At 42.3% G+C, this 21,460-nt stretch overlaps 1 long non-coding RNA gene across 2 annotated transcripts in view; it reads left to right on the top strand.

Moving 5' to 3' along the window:
• Window positions 1–244: 244 nt before the first annotated feature.
• Window positions 245–21,460, top strand: part of LOC139793739 (uncharacterized) — a 76,929-nt gene continuing 55,713 nt past the window's right edge. The window contains exons 1-2 of one of the 2 annotated variants that reach the window (XR_011724759.1): window positions 245–349; window positions 5,963–6,074. This is a non-coding gene — a long non-coding RNA (uncharacterized lncRNA). Of the gene's footprint in view, window positions 350–453; window positions 631–5,962; window positions 6,075–21,460 lie in introns of those variants that run through there. The other variant, XR_011724760.1, reaches the window with a different exon arrangement.

Below are 21,460 nucleotides of genomic sequence, written 5' to 3'. Positions count from 1 at the left end.
GTGGGGAGGTTTCTCAGTTAAATGGGACATAAAGCTCAGCTGCCTTCAGAGGAGGTTGTGTGCTGTTGCCGTGCCCTATGCATCATGTGTAGTATTCCAGTTGCTGCCTCTGTTTGTGGCCACAGCTGTAGTTCTGCTGAGCCGCTACATAAAGTTTTCCAGGGTTGCTGTTGCTATTTTTTTTGTTTTGGTTTGGTTTTTTTCCTTCTGGATTTTTCCACCTTCCTGCTGTGTGAAGGGACCATATGGCACAGCTATTACATCAGGACCTGCAGGCAATTCTCACTCAGGCAGTACACCAGAGCAGGACTGCATGTCAAAGAAAAAAACAAAGAAGGGAGGGGAGAAGGTGAGTGAGATTACTTCCAAGAACAAAATCTCAAAATATTCAAGGCTTGTGTTGTGAGACAGGCAATTCCCCCCCTGGCCCCTGTCAGCCCTTTTGTTGTCTGCTGTAGCCTGCTCTCTCTGCATGGTACAAGATGCTCTCTGGAGAGCTCCCAGTCACTTGGCCCTCTGTTCATCACCAAGGTCAGTGTGGCAGGAGGACTGCAGCTTGAAGGGTCCTCAATGCCATAGCCTTCCTCAGGAAACAACTCTGGAGAGTCTCCTGTGGCTGGAATTAAGAAGGTATATGTAATCGAAGGTGTATTTAGACCTGCATTTCCATATGATTTCCCCAACATGCTCCCTCCCCCACTCTGTCTTTTCTTTTTTGTCCTCTTATGTTGGTGACTGACCATGACTGTAGGCCAAGGTCTAATTGAGACATTGTTTTCTGTCTTTGATTTAGGTCTAGATTTGTTTAAGGGGGTTAAAAGTATAGAGGTCCTTCAGCAGCCTTCCCATTTGTTTCTTCTGTAGCTGCAATGACCATTACTAGCACTGCTTTGAAATAATGGTCAGTTGTTCTACCACAGTTTAAGAAATATGATGGGCTGTGAAATCAGTCCCAAACAAGAATCTGAACACCTAACACATCTAATTAAATAAAATGAAATTAAATGGTGGCAAATGTTATCTCAGAAAACCATAGAATAGTTTTGGTTGGAATGGGCTTTAAGATTATCTAGTTTCAAGTTCCCTGCCGTGGGCAGGTACACCTCCCATTAGTCCAGGTTGCTCAAAACCCCATCCAGCCTGGCCTTGAACACTTCCAGACAGGGGGCATCCACGACCCTCCTGGGCAACCTGTGCCAGTATCTTGCCACTCTCGCACTGAATAATTTCTTCCTAATGTCTAAACTAAATCTGCTCTCTTCCAGCTTAAAACCACTTTCACTCTATGCCCTTGTTAAAAGTCCATGCCCAGATTTCCTGAAGGCCTCCTTCAGGTATTGGAAGGCTACTATAAGATCTCCCTGGAGCCTTCTCTTCTCCAGGCTGAACAACCCCAAACTCTCTCAGACTGTCTTCGTAGAAGAGGTGTTCCTCTCCTCAGATCATCTTTGTGGCCCTTCTCTGGACCTGCTCCAGGAGCTCCATGTTGTTTCTTTGTTGGGGGTTCCATAACATCTCACAAGAATGGAGTAGAGGAGGAGAATCACCTCCCTTGACCTTCTGGCCACGCTTCTTTTGGTACAGCACAGGATACAGTTGGATTTCTGGACTGCAAGTACATGTTGCTGGGTCATGTTGAGCTTCTCATCAACCAGCACCCTCAAGTCCTTCTCCTCAGGGCTTTTCTCAATCCATTCTTTGTCCATCTTTTATTTGTATTTAGTATTACCCTGACACAGCTGCTGGACCTTGCCCTTGCATCTCTAGCCAGTGCTGCAAAAAGCAGATAGGAGGCTTGGTTGGGAAGATTGTCCTCTGTCATGCAGGAAGTCTCTGTGGTAAAGGTTAATAATGGAAAGGTTAAAAAAATTATCTGGAACCTCAATGACCCTCTTAGCCATGAGTTTTCCTCCCTGCAAGACCTTTTTGCTGTTGCTTCACAGACAGGAGATTTTGTGTGTGGTAATTTTCTTGAAGCAGAACTTACTACATCTGCAAATAGTAAGTTGTGCTTTCTCTCAGTGGGGATGATCCATTCAGAAATGATATCCAACCCGTACTGACAGGGAGGAGCATCTTCTGCATTGCTGATTTTTGGCACTTCTTGGTGGGTAAATAAAAATCAGAACATAATGTTGGCTAGCTGTTGCTAACACCTCTTGTCTGAAATGCCATGCAATATTGTGATCAAGTGTAAAGGAAATGCTGCTTCACCTGATAGACCTCATAAACCTGACTTTACAGGTGGAAACACATAAGCCATTATGATGGCACAAGTGGGCTTCAACCAGGCCTATCAGCAACCCAAGCAGTAGAACCCTCTCAACTATACCTCAGGTTGGGTGTGATAGAAAGATGGGCTCTTGTTGCCTGAGTGTGTGAACTCCTGGCCATAGAGGGCAGCTACACATCCAGCCTTATAAAACAAACATGGGGATGCGCAACATGGACATTGTGTGACCAACTACCATTAAGTTTCTGTGGATGCTGAAGCTTTCAGACCCAAGTATCTTGCTTGCACATGACACCTTCTGGTGTTGTTGACATTGACTATTGCACCACAAATTTTGCAATATCTGGTGGCGTTTTTCAGGTCCCAGTGCCTGTAGCCAGCTTCTTAGGGAAGAAACACATATAAGTGAGGCTTCTGGCTCTTGGACTTTCTGATAGAAGTTTTAGCATATCACCCTCAAGATTAGCTACAGTAAAGAAAATCAGTTCTCTTTTGCAAAGTCTCGTAATTATAGTCAAGTTTTTGCTGGCTATATATATTCAAGCTATCAATTCAGCTCATCACCCTCCTGTTCTTATTTCATCATGCTGCAGCCACGACTGGATGGCTAATTGAGTGCAGTGCTATCAGCATCACGAGAGAAATGCCAAGAGGTAAGAGCTGGAAACAAGCAACAAGAAAAAAAGCCTCTGTTACCAGCGGAGGAAAGACGCTCCTGGTGCTGGGTGCATCCAAGGAAAAAGAGGAACACAAAGTCTTGCTACAACCATTGAAAGATCTCCAATGCTTAAACCACAATGGAGATGGTGGCACATTTCTGGGTAGGGAGAGAGGCTCACCTGGACCCAGCAATGGGAAAGGGCAGAGCATCACACCATGGGTGTTGTGTTTCCATCCTGCAGTCCTCACCAGGGAAAAGGGACGTGCTCTCCCAATGGTTGTGTCAGTAGCATGGAGGGGGGAGAATTTGTGAGGCAAGGGTTTTTTGGGCCACTCTCCATTGCTTTTCTGAGACTGTTGACAGAGAAGATGGGTGGGAGCAGGAGTGGTCTGTAGATAGTTAGCTTTGTACAGAAAGGGACACATTTTTAACACTGAGTGGAAGAAGTAGCCACACAACTCCCATTAACAATAACGTGATTGCATGTGTGAGTTCTTATTCACTGTACTGAAAATTTACCCCTAAGGGTCCACATAAATTTGAGCTGTTGACCATGTGAAATGTTCTTTTATGGGCAATAAGGACACCGAGAGGCAGCTACATGTTTTCCTAAGCTCTGACCACATATCTGTATTTGTCTGCATAATTCTTCAATTTTTCTTCCCAGATTCTTCATACAATGCACACATTGCTTATAGAGAGCAGACAAAAAATGGTTTTAACAACGACACACTTTGTTACTAAATTAGACCTTGAAACTATAATTCCCCATCTCTGTATTTTGATGAGAAACCCTCTACAATGTTATCAAACTAATATATTGTAGCAAATTCTATATCTGCTGCCTGTGCCATGTATAATATGAACTGTATGAGAAAGAGCTAACTTCCTAAAGAAATTTTTTTCTCTCTCTCTGTTTCTCACTGAGAAACAAGCAGCTTACTGACAGGTTGAGTATTCATGCTGATGAATCTTACCTTTTATTTGATTATGTAAATGGAGAGGGACTGTACTCCGGTACATCTTGGCAAAATTTAATTTCTAGTTTACGCCTAAAACTTTCAACCCCCCACCTCAAAGATTAGCAATTGTCAATAATGCTGTGTATTCCTACTCCCTTGCTTTCTCTTCCACTTTCATTCTTGCCTTTTCTTCTTCCCCCATCCCCTCCCCCCCCCCTTTTTTTTTTTTTTTTTTTTTTTTTTTCCTTTCAGAATTATCAATCTGCCTTTCAAATAACTAAAGCAAAAAACTTCTTGAGGGGAGGCCTATGTCCTCACATCACACATGTTCAACATTTTTAACTCTAAAATTATAAACAATGGACATGCATATATTTGAAAAAAGAAACTTGGAGTAATTTATCTTAATTTAAAACTGACTATTCCTGCTTAGGCTTTTTCTTTTTTTTCTTTTTTTCTTTTTTTTTTTTTTTTTTTTTTTCTGTTGGAATACTGCACATATAAATCCTTAGACAATCTCCTGATAATTCATATTAATACACTTGGGGAAATGGTTTGGATTCAAAACAAATGTTCTTGCAAATGTAGTTGTCTCATCCTCCTCATTTCTAGTTCCCCAAATCCATCTGGTTTAACTGTTTAACATCAGTAAGCAGTACTGGATTTTCCCTGAAATGCTCAGGAGTAGCTCTCTGGACCAAGAGGAGAGAGTCTTCTTCCTGCATGCTCCTGGACACCATAGAGGGGAGGGGGACCCATGGAGGTTGCTGCTGGCACCTGTGCTCCCTGACAGCTCCTGAGATGCAGGAGGGTGAGCAGGAGTGGCAAGAGTTACAGCAGGGATTCACAGGGCTACTGGGTGTTGCTTACCTGGTATGGTTATTCCTTTCCTTCCACCCAGGCTGACGTATAGTGGTAGCAGAAAAGTGTTGGGTATTGAGTAGTTAGGAAGCCTAGACCCACACTATCTCTACACTGACCTGCTAGAAGAGCAACATTAGAAGAGTCTCACAACAACATTTATGTTGTGTGACTAACAACTCTCTTGTTTTCTTGGTGGCTTTAGTTCTGGTTTGTCTGGGGAAGAAAATTGTGCAGAATAGGTTTGTCCTTCTTAAGCCAACTCATGGTGCGTCAGACAAACCTGACCACATGTTTGCAAACACAGATGGATATAGCTGTTATGTCCTGGACCTAGGAGTTTGAAAAAAACACAAAACATAATCCTGTCTTTGTTTCCTTTGCTTTTCTTTCCCCTCTGCCATCCTGGAAATAATAAACCAACAAATCTCATGTTCTGAAGCAGTGCAACAAAGAAGTGTGTGCACAGTCTTATTCTGTATGAATACTTTTACTTGAAAATTAAACTTCAGTTGAAAAAATAGATCTCTGAAGAAATCCCTGACTGCAGTGTCTGCCCAATTACAGCAATGTGCCAGTAGCAGTGGAAAGCTGTTAATGTTAGCTGCAGCACATGTGAAATGTGGAATACGCTTTAGATTTAACATCAACATTCAAGACCATGACTGTTTTGATGCTCCACGCAGGAGATTTTATGCATTTAACATCAATTTTATGCATTATATATCTTGCTGTACCTGGGCGTGAAAGTAACCATATGAGTCCTTGTTATTCATTCTGAATTAACTCTGAACAAAATGTTTACATCAACTATTTGTACGGTGGCTGCTTTCGCTATGTGTCTCTAGGTGGCAACTAAGTGACTCGGTCTTACTTGACTGACTTTTAGGCAGAAGGCTTTACAGGTACTGTAAGCCACAAAAGGAAAGGCACTTGGTTTGGTAGCCGTTTGAGTTTGTTGACTCACTGGCAAAACCCTACATTACTGTGCACGTCGCTGTGGTGTAGGAAGTTTCATTTGCAATCTCTTGTTTGTCTGTTGGGAGAAATGAAGCTAACATGCTGAGAGCTGTCTGCAGATACTCACACTTTGGCATGTATGCATGGGTTGTTTTTGTGGTCATAAAATTTTGAGTGGTGTAGAGCAGCGAGTGTGATAGAATGATACCTGATAACAATGCTGCATCTTTACGATGTGTCAGGCTCTGTCTGATAAATCCTCTTACTTTCCTTTCTCTTCCTCAGAATGTTTTAACTTCCAGAGAAAACACTGATTTTTTTACTGTAGAGGCTGGGATGCCACTATTCGGCCTACACCAGGAGCAGTGTGATACCCTGAGTTAAAGCAATCCATAAGGTAAGCAGGGATCATAGCAACAAAGGAGGTTCCAAAATAGCCTTAGACACCTTTTTTCCATTTTACTATTTCCAGGTCTTTTGGGACTTTTACAAAGAAAATTTGAAAACAGTTTAAGCATCAGCACCTGGATGTGCGGAGCACTTCCCACCCTCACCTCTCTTGAAATTTCATGAGAAATTTTAACATGCACGTTTAGAAAGCTCCATCACAACAGCTCCAAAGTGGCTGTTACAATACTGATGTTGTTTTATACAGTCAGTTGTAAGGCATTGTCAATAGGGAAGGTTTAGGGCAAGATATAAAAACAGGATGTGACTGAGTGATTTAGATGAACGAAGGGAGGAGCTCCTAGGAAATGGCACAACACTGCTCTAGGAGAAAAAGGAGGCAAAGGCTGAGACCAAAGGTGATGTCCAGAGCAGCAGAAAAATGAGTGGGTAGGAAAGCAGGCACATTTTTGATCAGAAGGGTTGTGAAAACAGTCCACAGTCAGTTTGGTGCTGCAAAAACTGTTTTTAAAAGCTGCCTGTTCTGTGAAAAAAAAACAATTGCCACAATGCACAGCTCACCCTCTAGACAGATGAGTGGAAAATAGCTCAATGATGGTGATGCGGGATCACAGAAATAACTTTACTTCCCACCGTGGGTAAAAGGCCCATATTCAGGTGCAGTCACAGGTTAGGGAATGAGTAAATTGGGCTACCTCTCAGCTCTGGTGTTTATTTCTGTGAAAGTCAGCACTTTCTCATTTTTCACTATGCACAAAAAGCAAAAGCCTTGCTTTCTCCTGCACTGGCTGAACCTTTTCAGCTTTAATGGGCACCCTAATGTTCTGCCACATATTTCTGCAAGTCCACTTGTGGTGGTCACAGCTTTCGTTGGGCTTACGAGGACATGAAATAAAAACATAGCCTGAATTCCTTCAGCAAGGTGAGTTTTACAAAGAACCAACATAGCAGTCATTTTAGAAGCAATCTCCCTAGTCTCTTTTGTGAATGTGTGAAGATGTTTTAAAACAATGCGTTCCTCTTCTGATTCATTCTTCTAGGAGACAAGCAGGGATGCTTCTTTCAGAGGGAAATGATAAAGAAAACTGTTTTAGTTTCTTTTCCAAAGTGCTTTTAGAAGAGTACTTTCTTAAATTCCAGGCAGGTGCTTTCAGAGCCATGGAATTGTATATGTAAAAGAGCAGAAGAGGTCTTTTTTTATTGCTAGGGTGGTTGTGATGGTCAGAAGTGCAAAGGCTGTTTCTTTTTTACCATGTCTGAGGTGCTCTCCTCTCCTCAGAAGTGGAGCTGTGTGTATCTGGAGTTTCCCAGCCATCCCCATGCACACTCAGACACTGCTGACTGGTCTCTTGCCTCCTTCTCCTTCCATATTCCTGCCAAGCAGAAATGCCTTGTGGTTGTCTCATCCACGCATCAGTCCGTGGCGTAGGTTTCCAGCACAAAGTGATCTGTGACAGGCTGTACAGTGCGATCACTGCAGGCAGCCTGACTTCACATTAAATCTAATTCTTTCCATAATTCTTGTTGCTTATTAACACGTTGGAGGCCTGATCCTCATTCCTTTGAAGGTGATGACAAAGCTCCCACTGAACGTAGCAGGAGGTGAAGGGGGAGCTTTGCTGCCTGACGAAAACAAAATGTTATGGTGCTGGAGATGCTTGAGGAGAATAGATTTGACAGTCTTTAAACTTTGTGTGTTTTTTTTTCCCTCACCTTCTAATTTTTCTTAAAGCTACACCTCCTCACTACAGCGTAATTTTACAAAAAACACAGAGAAGTAACCTTGACCTGACTCCTGGCCATGGCAGTGGCTGTCTCCAGACAGGGTGGGTGCCTGGTGGCCATGGGCACTCAGCCAGCCTGGGGAGGCCTGCTCAGCCTTCTCCGTCTGGCCATGGTGGGCAGGGGCATCGTGATGCTCCAACTTTATCTTCTAGTTCAGCCTGGGTACCACTGTCCTTTCCCCTTTGTGCTTTGCCTCGAGTTTCAATCTCTCCTGGGCCCAAGGCTTGCAAGCCTGGCTGGAGGCTCCACAAAACACCTGGGGTTGACCTAGCCCTGGGTGCAGGTGCAGGCTCTCTGCCACCTCCTTGGTAGCATGGCCGTGTCCAAGGACTGTGTCTCCTGTCATCTCTGGTGACTTCTTTGGCAGAGCTGTACCTTAGGCCTTGCTCCTCATCATCCCCTTCATCCCTTGGTACCCTCAGCCCCCCCTGGAGCCCTGGGGTTTGCTTTCTGAGCATCCTGCATGCCTGGTTTTTGGGATTGCCGTGTGCCAGCAGAAATAGGTCTGTAACTTGAGCCCAGAGCCTCACAAGCTGTCTGCCCCCGCTTGCGTTTCAGCGTGCTGCCGCCTCACCTATTGAGCTAAATTTCCCATTACAACTTGAATTTAAATATTCTAATAAATTTGTTTTAGAAACTCTTACAGCTCCCTTGTGCCATTTGCAGGGAAACACTCTCTGGGTTTTTTTTCTGGGAGATGGAGATTTCTTTGTGCTTGGGGTGACTGATTGAATTTTACCTGTGCTAAATTATATTTGCACATTCTAGTAATTGCAAAGGGCCACACAGAGAAACAAAGCATTGACTGCCGTTGTACTGGGATTTCCCAGGTGTATAATTTCAAATTGATATGAAAAAAAACCTTGCAATGCATTAATAATAGCAGAAAATGTAACTCAGTTGGCCAGGGGTGAACAGAGGCTTTTTTTTTTTTGCTTCTGAGCTGCAAAACAAGTTATATACCTCAGGTGACTAGCATTTATTGTTAGAATGGGTTTTCTATTGCATACCTTCTGAAACACAAAATAAAGATTTATACTGACCAACTTTGCTTTATATAACATCTCCGGATCATACCTGGGAAGCAGCGTGGGTTTTTCTGAAGAGAAAGCAAAAGTTTTTTGTCTAATTCAAAGGCAGTTTTTGATTACTCAGTCTTCTTTCAGGGTGCCTGTCCTTTTTCTGCTGCTCAATATTATCTCATGGTTGGGAATATTATGACATTGAAAAAGAAATCTTTGGCAAACAGCGCATAGTTTTCAAATAATCTCAGAGTGCACTGAGAACGAGAGGGAACAATGCTCAGTAAAGATACCAGTCGTGTACTTACATGTTTATTAATAAAGCAAGAAAATAAGCTTTTTAAAGGCTTAGGCCAGTGTCTGAAAACCAGCTTCCCCACTGTCATCGAAATCAAAGGAGACCAAAAGCCCTGATATGTGTTTAATAATAGTAATAATACATCTAATGTGTTATAATAGAGTGCTTATGCAGACAGAGCTTCCTGACTGACCACTTGACTATGAGGTGGTCTCCCACAGGCCTGGAGCATAAGCCTATGTCTAGCATACTTTGCTGAAACCATGCAGGAGGAAGAAGGTACCAGCTCAGAGGGAGAGGGACCCAGAAGATACTGGCATGGTGGTCTGAACAGGAACCTGTATATCCTGCCAAGAAGCAGTGGTGTTTTCTAAAAGAAGAGAGAGTGCTCACAAGCCTGAATTTTAGCCTTGAAATATCACTGCTTTGGTGGGTCTGATTCACAGCCTGGTGTGGCCTGTCTCCCTCCTCCTTGGAGCAGACATCTAAGCAGCACCTAAGATGTCCTTTGTGGGCATCCCTGCTGCATATCACCAGCTTGCATCACACCACCACAGTGCTCCCCTTAGTTTACAAAGAAAATGTCGCAGCCTGGCTGCTGGGAGCTTTTCCAGCTCTCTGTCCAAAAGCTCTGGTTGAAGGGTGGGAAAAGTGCTCTCTGCTTGTGGCATTATCTCTCCTCCCTGATGCTGATTTCCAAAGGTGCCTCCAGTGAGCAGCAGGTCTCAGTGGCTGCTTGCTGCTCTTATGACTGCCATAGTGGACCTGGATTTCTGTTTCTCAAAAAGGGGGGGGTATATGCACTGTTTTCCTGGCTTTTTTGTTTTGTTTTTTATTTGTCTGGTTGATTGGTTGGTTTTTTTCCCAGCACAATGCTACCAGCAGCAATAACAAAGCTCTACTATCACTACTATATCACCACTATTTTTAATGCTGTGAGCAATTGAGCAATTTTAACTGGAAGCCACCACCTTGCCTGTGCCTTACAAGCACTTCTTCCTTTCCACTTCAAACTCTGCGAGCACACAGCTCTACTATTGCTGCCTTCATGCTCCTGCAAATTTTAATGCATTATTAATAATTTTGTAACATATTTCTTCAAGCTCTTTAGCAGAAAATATTATTTCAGCGCTGCCTCTGATAAGAGTCTTAGTCACCATGTGCACTATTTCTAAGCTACCACACAACCTGAGCTTTTAATTTGTTCCCCCTGTTCAAACACAGGAAGGACCTTCTGAGAATAATATTCCTCATTATCTGATTGCTTTTGTGAATCGTTTCCTGCGTTTCTAGGTATGCTTATCATCGGATCATAGACAGTACAGATGGGAGACCTATTAACTAATCAAGTGCACACTCCCCCTCTTGTCCCCACAAGGAGACATCATTTAATTTGTGAAACATGTTAATGTCCAGATAAATCCATATTTGTACTTCGAAAAAAAAAAAATTACAAAAAAAAAAAAAAAAAAAAAAAAAAAAAAAAAAAAACCCACAAAAAAAAAAAAAAAAATTAACAGCAATAAAAGCCTCACAAATGAAAGCTTTCTAGAATTGCTGAAGAAGGCAATCTATCCCTGGGCTCAGGTCCCCTTTGCCTATCCATAAATGCCCTTGTGAAAACAGGGTCCAGAAAGATGGCCAAGGAAGCTGCTAGAAAGGGTAAGAGGGTCCTGTCCTCTTGTCTGCCCTCTCTGTGGGGTGTGGGGGGTAAAAGACCTGATCTGCTGAAAAACTTTAGCAGGTAAATGATCTTTACTGTGGGTCTAGAAGCTGTCAGATGGCAGTGTAAGGAGATGATGACAGGGAGTCACAGAAAAAGCTGAGAAGAAAAGCAAATTGACAATTATTGACTGAAAATGTATTTGTTGAAAAATAGTGAGCTGACAAAATTGAAATACTTCAGAATAACATTTAAAATTCTTTAGAGTGTCCTGATTTTTTTAAAAAAAATGTTAAATAGGAAATGCCTATATAATTTTCTGCAAATGCTAACATTTTTTTACTTAACAAATAAAATTTTTATACTTGGATTTTATTCTATTTCCACCAAAAATCTGAAGTGGTAAAAACAGAAAAGGTGTGTGGGAGGAACCAACGCTGTAACTTTTTTTTTTAAAATACATTATATCAGGAAAAAAAAGGGAAAAATTATTATTGCTTCATCCTCCTCACCAGAGGGGGAAAAAAAAAGGCTTTGTACCATTCTTTTTGAAAGTGTTGTATTCAGACACTACATGAAAATGCTCAGGAAGGACTACGGTCTAGTTTTTCTTTTTAATACTATGTATTCATGCTCATGTTAGTATATATTATATGCAGTATAATAACTCTATGTAATTCTAATAATTGTAATTACAAATTGTGTAGCAATAGATGTTGATGTCCCATCTTCTGTTCAACAAGAAAAATGACTTCACAGGTATCAACAAGTTTTCTTATGCCCTTTCCCAGAAAGTGACAAAAAGGAAAAAATACTCCCCAGCACCTCTTGGGGGTGGCTACTCTCAGACTAGCAGAAAGCATCACTTTGCAGGATTGGAGTGATATTTGTACCCTTCAGAGTGTGAGCCTTTCTGTCTGCCTGTAGTGTGTGAGAGCTGGGACAGCATCAGGGGGCAGGCAGTGAGATGGTTTGGGCAGAATGGCAGCACTTCTGCTGCACTGGTTGCTGTTTCTTGGTAAGGAAGCAAAAAATACTAAAAACCCAATAATATTGGTGATGTCTGGCCACTTGGCACCTCATGGAAAAGCATCCCTTCTTATGCCTAATGCTGAAATATCTTCAAGTTATCACAGAGGGGTAAAAAACTATCATCATGAGGTAGATTTTTCTTTCTGGAAGTTTCAAAATTCCACATTTCAGACAAATGAACATTTTTAACAACCTGGAGCATGAACCTGCCACGTCCATATGTGGTGGCCATGAAACTGATGAAAGGAAAAAGCACTGGGCAATTACTGTGCTTCTCCAAAATGCTAAGCATTTTGTCACATCTGCTCTGCTCCAACATCTTAGTTCTTGCAGCCAGGGGATGAAGGGGAGCTGTCAGTCTCAGATAACTGGCTTGGCTACATCCTAAGGTGTAGTGCCCACTTTATTCTGTCTTTTCTGTAGCTTAAAAGCCCATCTGCAGACCTTTGCCTTTTCCCTGCCGGCACAGCTGGAGATGACAAACCCTTATGATCTCTCCCTTGTGTATAATGCTTATTGCTCTTTAATTATCAGTTCGGGGCCCTAATGCTGTCCATTTCCACCCTGCCAGCTTGGTGTAGTCAGTTTGGTCACAGATTAGCAGGGACTGGGGTGAGCCTGATGGGGCTCGAGCATTGGCAGGGCAGCTGGGAGCAGGTAGCAGTGGTGGGAACCCCCCAGGATGGGGCAGTGCCATGGTGACAGCCAGCTCCAGCAGTGCCATGCCATGGTGGGGACATGGGAGCAGCCTGGCAGAAAGCAGGAGGGCAGATGGAGGCAGGCAGTGCTACCGAGGGCAGGAGAAAAAAATTCCCATTAACCACATTTGGGTTTTTGTCCTGAGATGGCATTTACTTGTCTCAGCCAGTTGCATGTGATAGACAAAACCATATGTATAAAGTGATATTCATCTCGTGTGATGGTTTCTTGTGGATCAGGGAAAAAAAGTGGCAATTGCAAGGATGAAGAGAGGACAATGGGGAAAGAGGAAGAACAGCAGGGCCAGAGGTGAGGATTTAGCCTGCAGACCCATGTGGCTGGCCATGACTACTCCAGCAACAGCTTCAGTGAGAATACATTGCACCTTTTTTGTTGACTTTTCAGTTTTTTAATTACCAGCAAGTTGGTAATGGCATGCAGAATCAGATCCTGCTTCCTTTCACACTCCAGACACTCATGTCTTGACCACAGAGCCATAAAATTATCAAAGGGAAATATTATTGGCTGTAACCACCTCAGTAATATTTTTACAACTCCTGATTGACCACAAATCTATATTTAATAAGAAAAACAAAGCAAACACACACCCCATTCACTTCGGCTGGTGCTGTACATTTAACTGGAGAAACACATTCATTCTATAGGGAGGCAGGAATTGCAGACCATGCCTAGGAAAATATGCTTATTATATCCATGACTGGAAAAGAATTATAAATTTTCCTTTTTAGGTATTTTTGTAAGTTGTCCCAGGCTTTATCAGCTCAGCTGGCCTCCTGCTAAATTATTGCAAATATTGTACTATACATATTCATTGTTGTGGCACATGAGAGAGAGACCTTTATGTTTTGAGTACATTACACAACATAATTCAGAAATTAAGTCTCTACTGGTTAAAAAAATCACGCCTTCAGGGATTTGGATTCCTGAGGAAACACAGACCAGCCTGAAACAGTCTTGTCTTCTCCACTCAGGGTTTGAGGCAAGGAGGCCCTTTTCTTCATGCTTCTAGAGAGCTGTTAAGGAACTCTGAGATGGCTTTGAGCACTGCGGAGAATGTTTGCAACCACTGTGTAGTTACTCTGAGGCAGAGCAGAGGTTTAGAGTTTCTGAAAGAAAATATATTCCCTGCAGACTTAGCCTGGGCCTGGATGCTGAACTGAACTTAATTCACATTCAGGCTGTTGCAGGCATTTGAGTTTAGCAGGGGGACAGACTGATGCCCTCAAGGTGGCAGGAGCAGGAGTGTCCCTGGGGATATTTTACTGTGTTCTTTGGGAGCCCCATCTCTCTGGATCCAGGTGCAGGAAAGTTCCTTGCTGACCACGTGTATACCCAGTAGCACTCCCTGCCATTCCTGTGCCATTTTCCTGCCCACCCAAGGCATGGGTGAACTCCTGGCACTACTGTCTGTGTGGCAGCTGTGTGCACAGAGAGAGCTGGTGTCAGAGGATGAGGACATTTCCACCTTGGCTGGAGATTGTCGGAGGTGAGGGCAGCTCATTACACTGAGGAGCTACATGCTGGAGAGTTGCATGGAAAGAGCTGGCCCTGGCCATGGCTATGGCTGTGGGTCCCAGTGGATTTCCTGGCTGTGGACTGGTGTTTCTCAAGCAGGCCTAATGGCACCAAGCAGGATATGATTCTTGCCTTATGCAGAGCTACCTGGGCTGGAAATTACTCTGGATATTGCATAAGAGTGGACACCTTGGAGAAGCAAGGCAACTGCCTATGTGAACCCATGCAGACATGTGCCAGCTGAGGGCTGAGTTAATTCAGGTCACATCTATGTCAATGGAATTTGAGGTTGACAAGTTAAGAGTACATCACAATTATTTCAGGGGCCAGTACAGCTGAAATTATAGAAACCATGATGGCAGCTGGTACGAGGTGGAAGTTGGCTCTCAAGGGTCCATATTTCACTTCTGACCAGGCAAGCATACATGTACACTGAAAAAGAATTCCACTCCATCACCTTGGCCAGCCAGAGAGGCAGGTTTCTGTTAGCAGGATGGGATTCTCTGTCACAGACAGCCAGATGTGTCCATGAAGGCTTAACACTACCATCCCATGTGCTCATTAGCAGCCTGCCTCCTCCAGCTGGTTTTCAAGAATCCAAACCATCTTCTAGCATGCTGGCCCCTGGTGCCCCAAACTACTTTTAGCTACTCACAGCTGGTATAATGACAGAAGAAATGTTGCAGGATAGGAAAGGCCAGCAGTAGGTACAAGCTACAAATCTGCTCATGTGGCAAGAAAAGCATTCATATGACTCTGACATACCATGTTTTGCAGAGAGGTGTTTTTTTTTTAAATGGGTTTAAGGTGCTGTTAGTGTCCACTTCTGTATCATAAGCCTCCTCCTATTGCTACTGTTGTGTGTCCAGGCAAGCAGTGGTGATAAGGACATGGGGCAGGTTTGCATCTTTGCAGGGCCAGAATTCATGGGTTTCCTGGTAGCCCACCTTCCCACAGGTACTACAGGAGGTGTCAGCACAGAGAGTGTGACAGAATGGAACTGGAACCAGAAAGGACCTGATACTGGGATTTGTTGTATGGTGGCCATCTCAAACATTCACTTTTGCTGATGCTGGACCCACATCCATTGCCATCGTTCCCCTTACAGGCACTTGGTTCTCGGTCTCCATTTGCCTGCTTCTGTCACTGCCTTCCCCTGCCCTGCATCTCCTTTTCCTTCCAGTAGGTGGTCTGCTGGTCTGATGAGTTCTTCTCAGAGGAGGTCACTTCCACGCCTTGTTGGATGTTTTTTTCTGCTATGTCTTGTGTGAAGTTATTTCTCAGCCTATCTTAGTCAGAGACCCAGCTAAAGGAGTGGAAAATCATATTGCTATTTCCTGCCTGCATGCAGGAAAAATGAAGTCTCTCTCATTTTCTGTTCTGTAGCACAGAAAAGCCAAAATTTGCTACTTTTGTCTAAAACTATGAGCATAACTGACTTTTCAGTTGGCTGGCTGCATTGAAATATTAGAGGAAAAGTCTTTTTTCTTGATCTGAAGCATTTTTTTTAATGTTTTCCAGCCAAATAAAAAAAAAAAAAATCCGAAGAATTTAATTTGAGGCCAAGTAAAACATTTCATTTGACTTAGAATAAGCATTTTCTTCACTACAAAATGAGAATTTCAAGTGTTTTCTTTTTGCGAAGGAATTAAAAATATTTTTGGGGGATAGAGACAAAATTTTTTTAGTTAAAAAAAAAAAAAAAGCATGGTTAATTTTTATCTATGGGGTATATTTCTACCCTTACCCTCTACATTGTGCAGGACTTGTGGGTCTTTGGCTTGACCAAAGAGCTCAGCAAGGACTCTGACAGGAGGGATGCACCTACTCCTTAAGGCAGGAACCGAAGTGGAGAAATCCACAGCAACATCTCCCACCCCCTGAACATTTCGTTACGTGCCTTTTCACTGTTTAACTCTGCATATAAAAATTGGCTTGAAAAGTGTAAGGGGAGTGTATGACAGAAACAAAATTAAAGGCACATGTTTAGGAACAGCTCCCCATCCTTCCTCAATTTAAGTGCTGAAAATATTTTTGTCTTCTGTTTCATGATTTAGACAGTGTTAAAAACACTGAAGCACTTTTATTCACACATCATCAACTTGTAGGAACTAAAAAAAAGAACAGTGCCAGCAACTTTGATAACATATATGTGACAAATACTGTGATGCAATTAAAAAAGCACTGTAAAGTATGAGCTGCTGGACCTCACAATTAACCACTAAGACATGTGCAACACCTTCTGTGACTGAATCTGAGAATATCTGAGGGGCTGAGGGCTCTGAATGTGTCCTTTGAAGAGCAAGCATTGTGCTCCTGATGAGAATTTTACCCTACCCTGCATTTAAGGTCTTCTGCACTTAGTTTCTGCTAAAAAATTATTTCCATGTTTTGTCGTTTTGTAAAGGCCAAAGCAGCTCATCTGTTGGAACTTTTCTTGAGGTATGTTATGGTGATATACTGTGCCACAAACTTGAAATGCAAATGTGTAATTGTATTTGAATATAAAGGTCTCTTACATGGTGAGAGCCACAGATGATCTTATATTTAGATAAGTCTGTTTCTCCAGTTTGATATTCTTTCTTTTCTTTAGCTGTGTGTGGAGCCCTCTAAGAGACTTGTCTTGTCCCAGCTTCAAACCACCTTGTTGGCCAAAGATGCAGGTGGACCTGGGCTGCAATGTCCCTGTGCCCCTCTCCCTCTGCCACTGTCCATGCTGCAGCTCTGCCAAGGTCAATAAAATGGAAATGTCATCCCTTCATCACCACGAAGGGGAGGTTGGTATTAAGTTTAGCAGTCAATGTTTGCAGCAGAACAGCAACAGTTTGCAGCAACAGAAATTGAGACATGCTCCTTGTGTTATTTCAAGGCTTGAAGCTGTTTGCAGCTGTGTCTTTATCAGAAATTCTTGCCTCTCTGGCTCTGTCAAAGGCTTTTAAATTACTCTATATTTGTAGTTTTTGAGCAGCTGTATCTCTCTGCTCATATCCTTTAATTTGTTGAAATGTAGCAATAGCTTTGCAGCCAAGGTGGCAGGCTGGAAAGCATCCCCAGTCAGTGCTGGGATGAGCTGAGCTTTTGATGGAGTAGTTCATAAATGTAGCCCCAGATTATTGTTTTACTTATGAAGGTCTATCCTACCCTGACCATCTCTGTAAGCAAAATGAGACCAAGCACTGCCTAGGGCAGCTGCAACATCTACTCCTAAATCTTAGTCCTACCATCCATCCACCTTCCTCTGCACAAGATCCACACCTCTATTTGAAAAGCATTGGTTACCCATTCTGGAGACGGCAGTAGCACCAGGAGCCTCAGATGACTGGTTCTTCAGCTGTGATCACAGAGAGGGAAGAGAGAGTATTTGTCTCTAACTTGTACACAAACCAGCAGCTGAAATATATTCACAGAAAGCATTGTCAAACAGTGGGAATAACAAATACATATACAGAAAAAGCAAAGAATTCATTAATGGAAAAGAAGGCTAAATTAGTTGAATAAATAATTCACCACAAATTTCCCAGCTCTGCTTCATACCAAACGTTTATGTTAACCTTCTAATTCTTCAACTGGATAAAGCTCGGAGAAGATTCAAGCCAAATGAAAGCAAAAAAACAAAAAAGGCAAGAAAATACAACTACATATCTCTTGTTACTCATATAGATCAAGAGGCAGGCTATGTCCCAGCAGAAGCTTGATCAACTCCATTGACTGATCAATTTTCTGTGGCTGTCAATGCAAGTAATAGTGAAAATCTCACCTGTATGAGAGGACTCACAGCTAGGTCTTGTATAATTGTGGGTTTTCACCATTCATATCCCAAATCAGGACACCACTGCAGCACATACTTTAGTGGACAACACATTTAACTACTTTATTTCCTCTGCTAGCTCTGAACAGTTGTAGCTGTTGCTTAGGCAGATATTCTTGAGAAGGGGCCTAACTTGTGTTTCAGGATAACTGGAAATGTCAAAAAATTTGGAGAAAGTTTTTCAAATGACAAAACCCCTACAAACTGAAGGCACAGGACTACTTTATAAGAGTCTTTGCTCACAAAATATTAAAGTCTTTGGTATTTGGGAACACTGTGCACAGCCTGCAGTCTCCTTAAAAGTTCCTTCACAAAGAGGTTTACTTATCTAATGGCAGGTACAGGTTAACAAACTGTTGCTGTGCTGGTGCTACCCAGTGGAGCCCCTCAGCAATGTACAAACTTTAGCAAATCTGGCTTGGTTCCCATGCCTGGTGCCTTTTCCTTCTGAACAGGTCTCCATCTTTTGCTAAGACCAGTGCATTGGCTAAGCAATGGTATTTCTAAACTTTCAGGTCAATACTTCTGTATTGCCATTGCAACATTGATTAAGCAGTTAAAATACAGCATTACAAAACCAATGAGAACACAGTACTTTGAAGTTACAACTCACTACTGCATCCAGTCACTTCCACAGAAAGTAATAAAAGGTACAATCAATGAATTGGGATTTCATCAGCAAGATTTAACCTCAGTCATTGTCTAAAGCAGAGCTGAGGTTTTTAAAGATCACATCATGACCCCTCATTTTCTGCCCCTGTACTCAGCGCTGGTGAGGCCACACCTCGAGTCCTGTGTCCAGTTCTGGGCCCCTCAGTTCAGGAAGGAGATTGAGGTGCTGGAGCAGGTCCAAAGGAGGGCAACCAGGCTGGTGAAGGGACTCGAGCACAGATCCTATGAAGAGAGCTGGGGGAGCTGAGGGAGCTGGGGGTGTTCAGCCTGGAGAAGAGGAGGCTCAGGGGAGACCTCATCACTCTCTACAACTCCCTGAAAGGAGGGGGTAGCCAGGGGGAGGTTGGTCTCTTTTCCCAGACAACTTTCAACAAGACAAGAGGGCATGGTCTCAAGTTGTGCCAGGGGAAGTTTAGGTTAGATATTAGAACGAATTTCTTTACAGAGAGGGTGATCAGACATTGGAATGGGCTGCCCAGTGAAGTAGTGGATTCTCCGTCCCTGGAGATATTTAAAAAGAGACTGGATGTGGCACTTAGTGCCATGGTCTAGCAACCGCAGCGGTGGGTCACGGGTTGGACTTGATGATCTCTGAGGTCCCTTCCAACCCAGCCAATTCTATGATTCTATGATTCTATGATTCTATGATTCTATGATTCTATGATTCTATGATTCTATGATTATGATTTGGGTACAGACTCCTCAGTTGAACCAGGGGTCTCTGGTCAGGGATTTGTTTATCATCAGAGATGATTTTGGTTTTGCTATTACTTAATTCACAGTATCTATGTATCTTCTCTTTGTCTCTGCCATTCAGAACAGTTTCCATTCCTTCCTAATTTATAAACAGTGCAATGAAATCAAATGAGGCTCCCCTAGGGCTTTCTTTTTATTGTAAACATGGTAATGCTCAGCGAAAACACTGAGGTATTTCAGCTACTAAACTCAGCAGGAAAAATAATAGTTCTGGGGAGGTGATGGCAAGTCAAATACAACATTTGTTGAAACTAGCATCTAAAATACTTAGGTATTTTGGAAACATCCAGCATGCTTCCTCCAAGAAGGATTTTCTAGAAGTATCAAGTCAGAAATCTCGGGTAAATGTGAACAATATATACTAGAAGTACATGTTTCAAATTTCTGGGGAAAGAGAAAAAAAGAGAGAGTTGTTGAGACATTTTGGACATGTTAAGGATTATACTGGGTATGTTTCAAAAAAACCAGTGGGATAAAATTGTACTAAATAATCCATGAAGTTCTTCTCTGTCCTGGCATCATGTGGAACAGCAGATTCACTTTTTTCAAAAGTAACCCCTCAGAATTTCAAATATCCTCTCCTGGTGGAACTGAGTGATTACTTCTTGCTCAAAAAAAAAAAAGCTAAAAAAAAAAAAAAAAAAAAAAAAAAGGAGCTAATTACACCAGATACATAAATTCAGATAGAAATAATTTCTGTTTCTAGACATGGGACATTGCTCTTTATTATTTTTATGATGTTGCAGAACTACTGAGGTTATAACATACATTAAAAGTAGGCGCCGTTTCTTAAATTAAAAGATTGGCTATGCTCATGCCTCACCCGCAATGAGTCTGTATCCATTCCTGTGTGTATCCAGGGCCTGTACACCTGAGAGGTTACAGTGGATGTCTCTCTCCTCACCCCATGAAGCAGAAGCCCATTTTTTGTAAAGTAGAGCAATGTGGTAGCAACACAATTGTTCTGCTGAGTGATTCCTTAAACAAAGTGAGATAGACTATATTTCAAGTCTATAAAAAGTTAACAGCCTCTTCTCAATAATTATGTATCTATAAAAAAAATAAAGATGATACAGGGCCAAAACTTAATGGCATTTATGTTAATGTAACACTGAACACTCAGAGGCTGTAGAGATCTGCAAAAGTGGGTCACATATAGCTTAGAAGCTTTATGTTGTAGATTCTGTTCAGCATCTATGTGCTCAAGTAAGTTTTTGTGTATAAAGTGAGCAAGTCACCTGTAGGACTGCACTGCATCTATTCATACTGCCCCTGTTTCTGTGAAATCAAGGAGGACTGAAAACCTCCCATTTGTTGCTGTCTGATGCTGATTTGTTTAATATTCAAGCAGAGGCAAATGTTCTGGGTCGGTATTATGATTGCCTCTGTTCACGTAAAGTCTCATTGCCTACTCAGGGTGGGAGGGTTTCTAGTTTATTGCAGTTCATTGATGCTTCATACTGGTTTTACAGCATTCTGGTTTCACTGTGCTTCCCTGCCTTGCCATTACTGTGAGTGAGAAGTTCCATTTCTGTGTAATTAATGGAGACCCCAAAGAAATCTATGCAGTGAACAGAGTGAAACAGCATTGTGGGATGAAGGGAAAATACAAAGATTCCATAACCCAGAGAAGTTTTTCTAACTGGAAATTTTGATCCTCACTTCATTGCCACTTTTATGAAAAATTCAAAGTTATACCAGGCATTAAAATGACAAATTGGCTGATTTTGTATGTTGTTATAAATATGGATCACTATTTGCTTGTCAGGCAGCTTCATAATTAGCAGCGGTCTGTGTGGTATCAAGGCAAGAGATCAGATCAAGTTGCATGTTTATTTCACAGCCAGCATCTTCTCTATTGCTAATGAAAGTGTTTCCCAGGGACTGGCATATCTAAGCCTGGCAGCTATGTACCAACACTCTTTGAGCTTCACTTCCATCCCAGCCCTCATTCTCATTTGGTTTTTCATCACATCCCATGTTTATAAATGTATCCTGTTATCAAATACGTTCTCAGTAGTGCTTTTTAAGGCACAATATAACTTTCTAGTTACTTTCTAAAAACTTTTGTCACTGATAAGCATAAGAATGTCTTCATGGGGTG

The sequence above is a fragment of the Heliangelus exortis genome, chromosome 2 (assembly GCF_036169615.1).
Source record: "Heliangelus exortis chromosome 2, bHelExo1.hap1, whole genome shotgun sequence".
NCBI classification, from domain to species: domain Eukaryota; kingdom Metazoa; phylum Chordata; class Aves; order Apodiformes; family Trochilidae; genus Heliangelus; species Heliangelus exortis.
The sequence above is the reverse complement of the archived record's forward strand: the minus strand, read 5'-3'. Positions and strand labels throughout refer to the sequence as shown.